The sequence below is a fragment of the Passer domesticus genome, chromosome 7 (genome assembly GCF_036417665.1).
Source record: "Passer domesticus isolate bPasDom1 chromosome 7, bPasDom1.hap1, whole genome shotgun sequence".
In the NCBI taxonomy this organism is placed as follows: Eukaryota; Metazoa; Chordata; class Aves; order Passeriformes; family Passeridae; genus Passer; species Passer domesticus.
The window spans coordinates 3,044,439-3,058,275 of NC_087480.1; the positions used below are offsets into that span (position 1 = coordinate 3,044,439).

A 13,837-nucleotide genomic window follows, 5' to 3' on the forward strand; every position below is an offset into this window, starting at 1 on the left:
AGCACACATGGGGAGCAGGGAGAGTCCCTGGCAGGAGAAATCCCTGCAAACCCAGCACACATGGGGAGCACGGAGTCCTCTGGCATGAGATCCCTGCAAACCCAGCACATGCAGAGGGTGAGTGCTGGAGGGATGGTCCAGGCTGCAGGCAGGGAGGGGAAGGTGGAAGCTGGGTTATTAATGTGGGAACTGGTTTGGCTGAGAGGACAGGGAGTGTTTTTTATCAGGCTTTTCACCATGTAGTGCAGAGCTCTGAAATAGCTTCACTGCTCCGCACAATTCTTGTAGCTCAGTTGTATCCACATCTTGTATCCAGTTGGATTAAGCCCTTTTCTGACCCAGAGATGGGCAACTGAGAGGGGTTTTAAAAACTTTTATTCCATTTTCAGTCTCATTTGAAGGGTGAGACAATACAGGTGTTACAATTCACACCCTCACAATCAGAAGCCAACTATTAATTAAAATGTACTATAAGTGTTTCTTGGCTTCTCAGCTTTTGTCACACCATGCTGTAAATGCTTTAAAGCCAATCATTTAAAATTACCCCTCGTGGCTCCTACTACAATGCAATTTTCACAGTTTTATTTCTCTAAAGTATCTAGTGTTATTTGCAAGGCCATCCTTTGAAACTTGTTTCTAGTTCCATTTCTCTCTCAACAATGTCTCTCCTATTCCATGGCATTTCCAAGTCAGCATTTCTTATCTCAAGGTTTGCCTTCTGTCAGGCTTTGAGAACTCTCTACAAATCCATTTCCTATGTCCACTGACACCAAAATTTAATATTTGATGGGAAGAAGTTCACATCAGCTGTTAAAAGAAACCCACACAGGTGTGCCATGGGGGACAGGTGAGGAGGCTTTACTGGACTGCCCTGCTCAGGTCTGGAACAGCAACAATTCCAATGGAAATATTTTGAAATATTGCCCCAGCTTTAATTTCTCTAAGGAATTTCTCATCAGCATTAGGATTTCATGTTAAATAAAACACATCCCTTTCAGAAAAACTACATTGGAGAAACTGGTATCATTAGTTACCCTTTTCTTTATTGAGAGAAATGAATTTATTGAGGAAAATGATTTATTGGACATGCAACAATTAATCTGTCTTTTCATGGTGTTTAATTTTATCCACATAAATTGTTGGAAGGAGTGAAAACACCTGGAAATGTTTCAAATCTCTTAAATTTCTGTGAAATAATTTGGTGTTTCTTTGATAAAGGAGGTAAATTGGAAAGAAAGAGAAAATTCAGCTGACTCTTCCACTAGTTGGGGTGGTTTTTGACCTAATGGTGTGGGGGTTTTTGAAGATCTGCAGCTCCACTCCTTGTCTGCTCTTTGGGTAGTTAACCAAAACTACAAAAGTATTGAGGTATTCTGTACTTTACTATGAGCATCTAAGCAGGTGTAGAATGGTAGAATTGCTTTGTTAACTCATGACCTTTTCTTATCGTTTTGAAAAGCAGGGTATTTTTGGCACTGATTTCAAAATCAAGTTTTGTTTTGCTTTTTTATTTTTTTTAGTGGGGATTTTTTTTTTGTAAATTGGTCTAAAACATCTTAAATTAGGAGTTTTTTTCACATAAATGCACATTGATTGCTATGTGTAGGCTCCTGTTTCGAGCTAAATTTCAGCTTGAAGAAATCTTTTATGGTTGTTACATATTAAAACTTCCAAAAACAACTATAAAATATAAAAATGGAAAACAAAATAAAATAGCTGTAGTGTGATTATGATCACACAAAATATGTGTACAGGAGGTAAAAGTGAGATGCGGATGTGATGTTTACTTCTCCAAATCAAGTTGTGATGTATAATTCCCAATTTGGTCACTCTGAGTGTTTCTGATTTTCCTGGTGAGCTTTTCTTTCCCCTGTACATAAACTCTTAGGCACAGGGATATTAATTAGGGAGCAAGACAGAGAAAAATTGTGTATTTTAAAGTGCCACAGCAGCTGCCAGGATCAGATCAGAGGTAACAGTGACAGCAGATTTTGATTTCCTTAGGACAAAAGTCATGTCACAGGGAGATCCTCAGTTAATGCAGAATAAACCCAGCTGCAGCCAGGCTAAAAACATTGCTGAAAACCTGAGCACTTTCCCAAGAAGAGATAAAAATTCTTATTCTGTCAGTGATGCTGTTTTTCCAGTACCTTGTATTGGGAAGGTATTCAAAAATTAGAACTTTTTTTTGCAAAGTAATCTTGCAAATAGCAGGAAAGAAAAATATTATATTCTCTGGAAATTTTGTTTACTGTAGCGATCTGGGACAAATAGTGTTTGCATATTGCATTACCATCTAAGAGTAATGGCATATTTACTACACTGATACTAAAAGCAAACACTTTAATATTTGTAGTTATGGTTTCCATTTTTGCCTTTCTCTTTCCCGAGGCACCGGCAAGAAAAGAGATGAGAATTAGAAAAAGTATTGCTTTATGAAAAATTGCAAGGGTTGTAAATTACAAGTGTTGCTGGAGTTCCCTTGAATTATTCAGTGTTTTTTAAGGTTTTATGCTCTGTGTACAACAGTGTCTATGTTTATTTGATCTATTATTTTTATATAGTTGTCTGACACTTCTTTATGAAAAAGAATAAAAGATGTGAAGCTTATCCACAATGTCAAATTTTTATCATGTCCAAACATTTTATGGTTCTGCATGTTTCAGATCAAAGAATTCTAGGTTATCTTTTTTGCTTGTTTGATTTAATCTTACCAACAGCAACAGTATTTTAGAGCACATTTCTGCATGTACGTTTGGCAAATGCAGTGAGAAGTTTAATTGTTACTTTTTAGCACAATATTTATTCTATAAAAGTGTTTTGAGGTGGATAGCTTTGTTTCAGAGTCTAATTTCATGCTGAATAAAGAATTAGTAGTAAAACATTTATAGGAAATCTTGTTTTGCTAATACATTTACAAGGAAACTCGGGGCTTGTTCTGGGGAGGAGCAGTAGTGAGGAATGTTAACTTGATTTTTTAACACTATGGACTGATAATCTATATATTTTTTACCTAGTTCCAGTAGTTATAACAGGTACAATACTACTTTTGGTTCTGGGAAGGTCTTTATTTTGTTTTCTGACTGTATTTTACCATGCTATGACTGTGCAGTTTAATGCTTCGTTTATCCCAGCTCAGGCTTTGCTGCAATTCTGTCTCTACACTCAAAAAAGCTCAGGATGCACCTGAATAGCTTTTCTTGTGTCAAGTTTTACTGAGATTTTAAGTACGACAAAATTTGATTATTTTGAGCTTTAGAGTCAGTATCTATTGCATTCAGTAGATTCCAGAAACCAGACAGAGGGAATAGAGTATCTGTTATATTAAGTTGCATAAAATTAAATAATATATGGAATTGGATAAAAAATCAGTGTTTTCAACAGTGGGTAGGAAGGCATTGTAATTTCCTTTGGTGTTTACTCTTTTGGATTATTTCTAGAAATGTCTCACCTCTGCTGTAACTTTTATCATCCTTCATGAGTCTTGCTCCAGCTTGTGCCAACACACCCACAGCTCTTCACTGGAGAGGAAAATCTCAGGGCAGCGTGGGGTACCTCAGACAAAGCAGAAATGAGCCACAACTGCTGTCTCACTGTCTCGTGCGCTGGCTAATTGCAGGGAAGCTCTGACTTGTAAAACCACATTCTCGTGGATATTTCCTTTAGTCTGGGCTAAAGTTTGCTGGGAGCCGTCCTTGAAGTGTGAGCTGTCAGAGTTTGTGTGTCCTTTTCTCTCTGCTGGAGCTTTGGGAGCTGCAGCTGTCACCTCTGGGAGCTGGCCCAGCCTCTCTGACTGAGGCACATCAAATCTATCAGCCGTTCTCTGCTCTGTCTTTGCCTATTTGCAGGGACAGAGTGGACTGAAATTTTTCTATCTCACACACAAAAGGGTAAAGTACTGCCTGCCTTATACAATCCAGCTCAGAATATGGTCTTCCTGAATGCTGTAGGAAAGAAAAATAGAGGAGGCTTTGCAGTGAATTTATTTTTGAAAGGGACTTAACCCTCTGTCTTACCCTGCAAATAGAACTGAACATCCTTTATTGCAGTTTTACTACAATACTGATTCTGAACTGCAGCCATCCAAAACTGAAATGTGGTATTTTATAAAAATTAAGGGCAATCACAAGTAAAGTCAGCCCTGCAGCCAGAGAAGAACCACTTGACTCAGATTCATGTTCAGGGTAGTGCCTGGGTTGGTTTTTTTCTTGGATTTTCCTTGCCTGTTGTGAAATTACTGGGATTCTCACATGCAACCTTAAAAATTGTTATTGAAAATTTCAATCCTGGTTTGCTTTCTGCAGATTCAATTTTTTTTTCCTCTAGGTTACATTGTTGACTTCCTGCCACAATTTGCTCTGAATCCAAATCCATGCTTCCACCTGTCTGTTTCCTTGGGTAGCAGAGCAGGGGTGGGGAAGTCACTCACCTGCCAGGTAATGCAGCTAAATTTCATGTAACAGTAAAATGAAATCTATAACCACTGCACAGGGATGCAAAGAGGGATTATTGCTTTGCTTCCCCTCCTTTTCCTCCCATTCTCTGGAGCTGCTGGCAATGACAAAAGCAGGCTCAGTACAGAGTGGATATTTCTGGCAGTGGTAGGGCAGCAGTTTTGGATTTGCTGGGAAATTAGTTTTGTGAAGAATATTTGGAAACAGCTCTTGCTGCAAGAGTGGAAAGAACAATAAATAAGTCAATAAAGGCCATAGGACAAGAATCCACTTCGGGGAGAACTTGGAAAGTTCTGTCAGAGTTTCTGTATCAGCTTTATGCAAGGTGGTGAGAGAGAAAGTGCAAGTTAGGTAATCCCATTGTCAGCAGAGGGGGAAACACAACCAGCAGTTTGGTCAAGTTCTGGTTGTAATTAAAAGATTCATAGATTGGCAAATTTCTTTGGCTTGGGAGATATATTGTCATTTTTAGATGCATAGTAAGATGTAAAACCTGAGTAATAGATCTTGAAAAAATAATAATAATTTATTTTTGCACAGAAGAGCAAAACAATTCCTTTTAAACTCCAGCACCAAGAAATGAATAGATTAAGGATACAATAAATCTATTTTTTTTATCATTCTGACAAAATAAGTAACATTTAATGCTGGCAGCATGAGGGCTGAACATTAAGTGCTGCACACAATACAAAATTCATTACAGAGTCATTCAGCATCTTTATAAATCTAAATAAATATAAATATCCATCCTGAACCTCCTGTTGCTGATCTCTCTGTGTCCCTGCTGTATGTTTAGCACATAACATTAGGAATGTGGATAATGTGGGTAAAAGAAATACTAAATCCTTGTGAATAACCTCCAAAATCTTTGTGAATAACCTCCAAAATCTTTGTGAATAACCTCCAAAATCTTTGTGAATAACCTCCAAAATCGAGCTCCCAGTGCTCAGTACATCTGAACTTGCTATTAGCACTCTTCAATATTGAGCCACAGTAGTGGCTTAGTTACTATTTAATAAATTAAAGCACATTTTTGATCTCCAAAGTGTCATGCCTATAATTTATCTAACGAGACACACTTTCATAATCCATCAAGATTTGATGGCAGCTTTTAAAATTAGAACCATTAGAATATCTCAGAAGTTTCCCTTCATGCATACCTTTTCCTGTTGCCCCGTTCATTCATTTTTATGTCCTGGAAAATAAATGTTCAACTGATTTGTCTTAGTCTTATCATTCAATTTAAATATGGGGCTTATAAAAAAGACATGGGCAAAGACTTTTTGCCAAGGCCTGTAGTGACAGTTCAAGGAGCAACAGTTTTAAAGTGAAAGAAGGTAAATTTTACTTGGATATAAGGAAGAAACTCTTGTCTGTGAGGGTGGTGAGGCCCTGGTACAGGTTACCCTGAAAAGCTGTGGCTGCCCATAAATATCAATTTTTTTTTATATGCATGTGATGTAGATGATGTCTCTTCATTTTCTTAGTAGACTTCCAGATGGAATTTTGATATTTGAACAGGTCTGAAGCACAGATTTACCTGATAATAATTACTGCTTTTGATCATGGCACAGGGAGGCATCACTTTGGCGTTTTCTAAGCAGCCAAATTCTGCTTCAATGTGTGAAAATAATTGCTCTGATTAGTGTCACTGTGAAAATAAGTTTTTATTAATTCCACTGTGAAAATAAAGGGAAGCTCATGATTTTGATAATTCTAGGATTCCTCTGATCCTGAATTTAATTTAGGGCAATGTAATTTCACCTGGATAAGGAATGAAGAATGTTTTCTCCCACGTGTTGTTGAGTGAAAATGCTTTTATTCTGTGACCTTTTTCACAGAACCTTTACTTTAGATAAACATAACTATTAGCTGTAATTTTGTTCCTTCAAGACAGATATCTGGAAGCTATGACAAGATGCATTTTCTTAGGGAACTCATATCTGAGCAGATATTTCATAGTTGCTTGTGTTCATATCAGCAATAAAAAACTCATTTTTAACCTATTACAAAGCAGTGTTTTTTCTAGACTACTTTGTATGCTAATATGTAAGAAAGGAGAAAAGAGGAAAAAAACTTTGTGTTTCACAAAGGAAGTCCATAGACAGATATCTGACCATGGAATTTTAAAAAAATTAATTAGGTGACTTCTGTAATAATTTACTCATACTGTCAGTCTTTGTTATTTACTCTTCCTGATTTGTTGTTATAAATATCTGCAATTCCTGTAATTTCTCATTATTGTGAGGGTAGAAATGAAGCCTTATTTTGTGTTAGTGATGTGATCAGAGAAGCACCTAACATCCCTCACTTGCATTCCTCAGCTGGGAAGCTCCTTCCCCAGGCAGAAAATGAGAACTCCTCCAAATAGTTTCAGAGCAGGAATTAACAATGCAGCCATATGTATGTAAATTTTATGCATTTAGAACAATCTCATGAAGTAAAACAAATGTGTCTGATAAGAAAACTCTCCTAGAAAAGATTGGTGTATCTCTTGTCTCTTGTTGATTGCTAATGGAGCACTTTCATGTTCTGAATTCACATCACCGAGCCATTATTTTGACAGGTCCTAGATGAAATACACTCAGATATTTTTTTTCCCCTTTAAGAAAGTAACTTACAAGAAACAGATTTATTCTCTGCCTTGCTCATAAGTTTCAGGCCCATCAAAATCCCCTTTTATCTGCCTTCAGATTGTGTTGGTTGTCAGTCTCTTTACAGTGGCTTAGAAAGCATTCAGGCTTGTCAACTTACTGAGAGTAATCTGAAAGAGCATAAAGGAATTTCAAACATTTCAAGGACTGCACAATAGTAAGATACATCTACTAGGAAACCTGAGATAAATTCGTATTTACTGCTATGCAAAATAAGGTCATTCAGTAACCTGAATCTCTTAGAACCATCTCAAGGTGTCTCACAAAAGCTGTAAGTGCACTCTGAGTTGGGGAATGGGTTGGGAATGGGTTTCAAGCAGGCCAAATTCTGGGAAATGCTTGTTCTTGCTTTTAAAGACCAGATATCTCTATGGTCTACTTAAACTATTATATTAGACTGAAGGCATTGCATGAAGTGTGTCTGTTTATTAAAATATTTATGCTCTAAGGTGACAGAGTTGAGATTCCATAAAATAATCTAATATACACTAATGTTGCAGGGGAATATTAATTTCTGGGATTTCTGCTCCCCAGTTATAGGCATGAACTTACCCAATGGTGGGAATTGCTTTGGTGTACAGGTCTGAAATATTCACTGTTCTTTCCTACCTCTTGCAAAAACGTGGCAGGAGTTGTTTCTCCATGCTGCTGGTTATCCACTGTGTGTTTGTTAGGTAACCTGCCCGGTTGTGTCCGGCTCTGCTAAAAAAGATAATTTTTAGATGGTATAAAAAAGCCAGGAACCTGACTTAACACAAAGATGTAGGGCAGAAAAAAGGTAATTTTGCCATCATTCTCTCTGGAGGTTGATTATCTTTGAGAGCACAGTTTAATGATTGTGGAATGGTTTTCTCCTTGGAGCCTTTTCAAAACAGTAACTCATTCCTTTTTATCAGACTCCAGAAGAAAGAGGGAGCTTGACATTATTGCTGTTAGAGAGATGTAGGCAAATGGGTTAAGGAACTTCTCCAGCGAGGCTGGTGTAAAACCTGACACAAAAATCCATAAATAAAGCAGTTGATCTACTGGAGGCAACAGTTTTAAAGCACATGTTCAATCTGCTGGGCCTTTCTCCCTTAATGTGCAGGGATATTGCTTTATCTGGGTGGTAATGAGCACAGAGATAAGTACACACATCCATGCAGCTAAAACTGAACAAACCTATAGTTTTGGGGGTTTTTATGTCATATTCTGAAGAAATAGTGTTAAATATGTGAATTTTCTGAAGAGTAAGCCTTCAAATGGATATATTTAATTTCCTTCCTAACATGCTAGCATGTTGATATAAGGGATATTCATTCAGATCACTCTCTGTGATTTCAGATTGGTCTCAGTCCCTACTGGTGGTGTTTTCAAAGTAGTCTGAGGGCCCTGAATGGTTCTGCTTTTGCAGAGTTTAACTGTGACTTTTGGACTGGCTTATGGAAATTTATATATTCATATAAATCAACTTTTTTCTGCCCGCCCGATGACAGATTCATTGGTTCTGAGTCTGAGAAGAGTTTTGGTGGGGTGCCCAAGGACTGGAGGTGTGAGCCTGTGGATATTTATTTATTACCACTTTGGAGTTTGTTTCTGCTCTTGCACTATTTAATGCCAGAGTATTGGATCATGTAGGATCCATGTAGGTGTCAAAATTTATCCTGGAGAAGTCACAAAAATAGGACTTTATTCCCTGCCTATCAGCTCTGTCAAGAGCTATAAAGTTTTCATCATTTCTTTGGGGTGAAAGACTTATTAAAGCGTCTTATCAACATAGCCAAGTTTTATAGAGCCATTACAGACATTCCAAAATTATATGAGTAGGGGTAGTGAGAGGAAAGCTGTAGCTGCTGTAGTAGCACAAGACAGCACCACAGAGCTTATTTTAATTTCTAAAAAAGTTACTCAATAAAGAATTTGAAGAGCTTCTCTTATTTTTTAATTTCAATACAAAAGCTCAAGTCAAAGTAAATGTATAAAAGCCACTTTTCCCACAAAGTTAATCTCATCACATTGTAAGTAGTGCTTATTTTTTAATTGGGGCAAATATCATTTTATGGCTATGAGTTTCTTGATTGGAATGTAAGGAGATTTCCATTTTGAGCTGTGAAATGCACAAGCAGAGATTGAACAAAAAGAAATTGATGATTTTGTGGAATAGGGGCAGTTCTCTGCACAAAGGAGTGAGAGGAGGTTCCTGGCGTGGAAGGGAACTGAGAACAAGACTGTGGGATTAACATTTTCCCAGGAGTTTGATTGTTCATAAAAACTCTGGGGAGCAGTGAACATAATTTCCTACTGGATGCTCCTTTGAAGATATCACAGCCTGTCTGAAGCAGACGATGAATGTGTTGGTAGTTTGCCCTATCTTTATTTCCATATTTTTTTTACACCTGGGATTCCAAGAAAAAGGAGCAACCTCTTTTACGTATTTGATAAGATTATTAAAAATAATAATTTCTAACTAGAAACAAATGTTATGAAAATGCTGATGAATTCAAGGGACAAGTAAATCTAATTAATTGTTTGAAGACCAGCTCGGGTGGAGTGGATGAACTTGATTGGAATTTCCAGTACAACTGTGGGAACAAAGCAAATCCACAGGGTGAAATGGTCTAGATTAATGAAATTATTCTGCTTTGGGGCAAAGCCTATAATAAATGAAGACAAAAATATATCAATATCATCTTTAAATGCATTTGAAAATTTTGGTGTGACTTTTCCTTTGGGCAAAGAACAGTGGCCAGATAAAACTGATTATAATTTAAATATTTTGCAACCGTTTACATTTTAAATATTTTTATGTATGTGTTGTTCCTGTTTGGTTTACACCATTGGAATTATTTTTTATTTACATTGAGACAAGACTGAACTAAACTCATGTTTTGAAATAAGCAAATAAACATATTTTTAAATTCTAAGAATATGTAAATAAAAAGATGGACAGATTAAAAAAACCAGAACTGTCACAGTTAGGGGGAAGAAAATTAGGAGTATTCAGTAGTTTTCTTGAACACAACTGTGAAACTTAAAATCACTTCATTTTGTCACTGCATATGTAAAAATGAGTTTAAATTTCCAAGAATGCTGTTCCTTTGGGTTTGTCAGTTGGAAATCTCATTGCATTTAGGGAGCACAGTTGGCTCCACTGCCTTTGGGTACTGCAGTTCCCTCCCGTGGGCTGCCAGCACCTTGCTCAGGTGTGCTGGGACGGGCTCAGCTGGAGTCTCCCTTGTGCTGTGTGCAGAGGTGATGTGGAGAAAAGCTTCAGATCCAAACAAATCAGAAAACCAGAAAACCGGATCCAAATAAATCAGAGCTGTTCTGGAATCTTCCTTTTCCTGCTCTGTTTCCAATTAGTGACTTCATTGTGAAAATAAATGATCACTATGAGAAATATCATTCCTCAAAAAGTGATCAGAATGCTCAACTTTTGCTTTGTACCATGGGAGCTGGGTGAAGTACAGAACATTTATGGTTCCATCTGGAAAGAATCTGCAGTAATGAACTCGTGGTGTTGTTTTGCCAATTTAACACTTCATGAAATACTGAAGTGCCTCTTGCATGCTCAGAAAGGATTTCTGTTAGTGATTTTGTGAGAAGCAATTCAAACTGAATACAGTAATTTTGAACTGTTTGTTTAATATTATGAAGAGCAATAATAACAATCATAAAATCATCTGCACTTCTATTTTAGCATGCAAAGAATCAGGATTGATGAGGGAATCACTCAGTGCCTTGAGTCCTTGGTGTGTGACCACTGATTCCACCAGTGCACCCCTAAATGATTGGACTCTGCAGATCTCCACAGATTCAGGCTGCTCATATCAGCTGTGCATCTTGTGTTTCCTGTTTTCCAGGGCTGAATAAATAAGAACAACATCAAAATAGAGCTGGGGAATATTCAGTTGAATTCTGAATTGAATTCACACAAATCTGGCTCATGGCCTTTCAGCTGACTCCAGGTTTGCTCTGAAAGTTAAATTTTACCTGCATGACAGCAGATAGAAAGTGAAAACTTAAGTGCTGTGAGTACTTGCTGGAAGTAGACTCATCTTAACTTAAAGTGGAGCTAATTTTGATCAGGGTAACATCTCAATAATCAATGGAATGAAAAAGTGAGGGGAGAATCAAAATAAATGGCTTCAAATACATCACACAGAACACATTTTAGGAGATCATGTACTTGCTGGCACTTTTGGGACACAGTATCCCAAAATTAATAAGTAATCTTCACTGTGTCCAGGATCTGAACATATCCATGCAGCACAACCATGCAAATACAGAAGATCCACCAGTATTCTATTAAATTATGGAAAAATAAGTTTAGAAGCAACTCCTTTTTTTGAAGGACAAACATCACTTGGCAATTCCCATATCTGCCTCTAAAAAAAGAGCAAATTTTACTTATTTTTTGTTTGTTTGGGGTTTTTGGTGAGTTTTTGCTGTGTAGGTACATTTTAACTCACTAGTTATTTAGCTGGTGAGATGACATAGGAAAAATCCACATGCTATGTGGATGGTTAGTTTGCATGGCCTGTTTGGACTTAGATAAGGACACACCAGATGTTCTTTCAGGTATGAATTGTCTTCTTGTAGCTGAGATTTCAGGTTCCATGGCAGGCAGGTTATTGCTAATCACAGCAATTCTGAAGGCTCACTGAATTAATAATAAATAGCCATGCTATCAGTGATGGTAACAGTAAGGACAGAAGGATTTAAAGGAAAATCTAAAGCTTTTCAGACATTGGTGTTTTCAAAGTCTCTGGGGACATCTTTTGGACAATGTTCTCCTGGGGAATTTGACTCCCTGGCTTTACTGGGCTGAGCAGGAAATGCCCTGACAGAGGAGGAATGGAGATGTAAATGCAGCAGGGGAGCCTGGCATGCATTTGACAGCACTGGAACTCAGTTTGCAGCCCCAGATTGGCACCATCTGGATTGCACCACTCGTAATGGGATCATATGTGTACATGCAATTAGTTTATGTCAGTAGCTGTGGGGATTAGATGAAATTATGGAGCAGTAAACACTGCCTTGGAACCAGGCTGATTTTGTAAACTCCACTTGAAAGCCACTCTAATTCTGGCAACTGCCCCAGGACTGCTGGGCCTAGAGGAGAAAGTGGTACTTTCACACTCACAGCACATCACCCCTTCTGCTGAACAGCTTCTTGAATGCAAGGTAGTTCTGGGAAGGTGATTTTGTTTAAAACTGGAGAAATACCGGGTGGGAAATCAGAAACTGAAGACAAACTGATGTAAAGGAGCAGTGAGAATGATGACCAGTAAAGCTAAACTAGTCACAAGAGAGGGAACAAAGGCTAGAATGATTGGAGAATAAACAAATCTTTAGAACTGATTTCTTTATTAGTGTGACAATTCCTGGCAGAGATGTGCAGCCAGAGGAATTTTTAGCTGATGTCTGCTTTCTTCTCTTCAGGGAATTTGCCTGAACTCTAGCATGTGGATTAACATGGGAGCTTTTTTTAATTATATTGACAATTATTCAATGACTGTTTTCATGTAATAAAAATCAGTCTGGAGTAAACTTAGAGGCTGAGTTGCTCTTTCCAAAGGAGAACAAGTGAAATTCTGAGATGATGTCAGTACTGAATCAACCAATGTTGACATTAAATCTCTCTCAGTGTTGCAATGACTCACAATGCACATCCAAATTGAAATCTCCTATGAAATTGTTCTGCTTACCTCTGGGGCTCACAGGACTGCTCCCTGTGTTCTTGCCAATCTGTCAGAAGCTCAACATCTTTATTATGCATGCTGGGCTTTGTTTTAAATGGAAAATAGAAGGGGGGAAAATGCTGCTCTTTCATGCAGGTAAGATTCCCTCAGCGAATAAACCCCCAGTCATTTTGCTTCTGGTCGCTCAGAGAAACAGTGTGTCTGCATGTAAAAATAGTCTGAAAATATTTAATTTGGGGATCTAGGAAATGAACACACAGAGGTGCACACAAACACACAAAGACAGAGTAGTTTCCAAAGAATTATTGGCAACAAACGTAAGCAAATCTTTGGACATCAAATACTGTAGATCCTGATTTTTTCAGGAGGTTGAGGACTTTAATGGGTGTCTGGTTTTCTGTGTTATGGTGGCTCTGATACTTAGGGAAGAATGAGCATATAAGAAAAATTTAAGAGACTGTTTCTAAGTAACAGTTCAAGTTTTTCTGTGCCAGATTTTTCATAAAAGTTCCATCTCTGAATAAGCATTAAATGTTTTTTATTGTAAAATGAATCTTATGATGTTTCAAAATTATTTCCTTTAATTTCTTCACAGGTAGTGAACTAAAGAGGTAAAAATAAGCTCAACATAAAGAAACAAAGGGAGGGCTCAGTTCAAAAAAATTACCATAATATTATAACCTCCCCAACTTAGAAGCATGTTGCTGAAATATTCCACATCACAAATGTGTTCCATAGAGAACTCTTTCCTAGAGTTAGGAACTGATAAAGTTTCCTGCTTTATCAGCAGTGATCAGTGTAAATCAGTTGATACCCAAATATATCAAAAAGTGTGTGATTAGAGTAAAACAGCAAAAAAACCTTACTAAAATGATGTTATTTTCACAATTATTTTCCTGTGATTTGGCTGTAATGCTCTCATTCATTTTCACAAGGTATGCAGAGCTCAGAGTACCTATACACCACTCTATAGTTTTACTGCTGTCATAATGAAAAATTGTATTTACTGCGAGAAGTGACATTTTTTGCCTTCTGACAAATTCAT

The 13,837-nt window shown here is 37.4% G+C and overlaps 1 long non-coding RNA gene across 1 annotated transcript in view; it reads left to right on the forward strand.

Moving 5' to 3' along the window:
• The first annotated feature begins 4,346 nt into the window (after positions 1-4,346).
• LOC135304239 (uncharacterized) overlaps positions 4,347-13,837 on the forward strand; it is a 49,931-nt gene continuing 40,440 nt past the window's right edge. The window contains exon 1 of the long non-coding RNA XR_010365657.1: positions 4,347-4,436. This is a non-coding gene — a long non-coding RNA (uncharacterized LOC135304239). The remainder of the gene's footprint in view (positions 4,437-13,837) is intronic.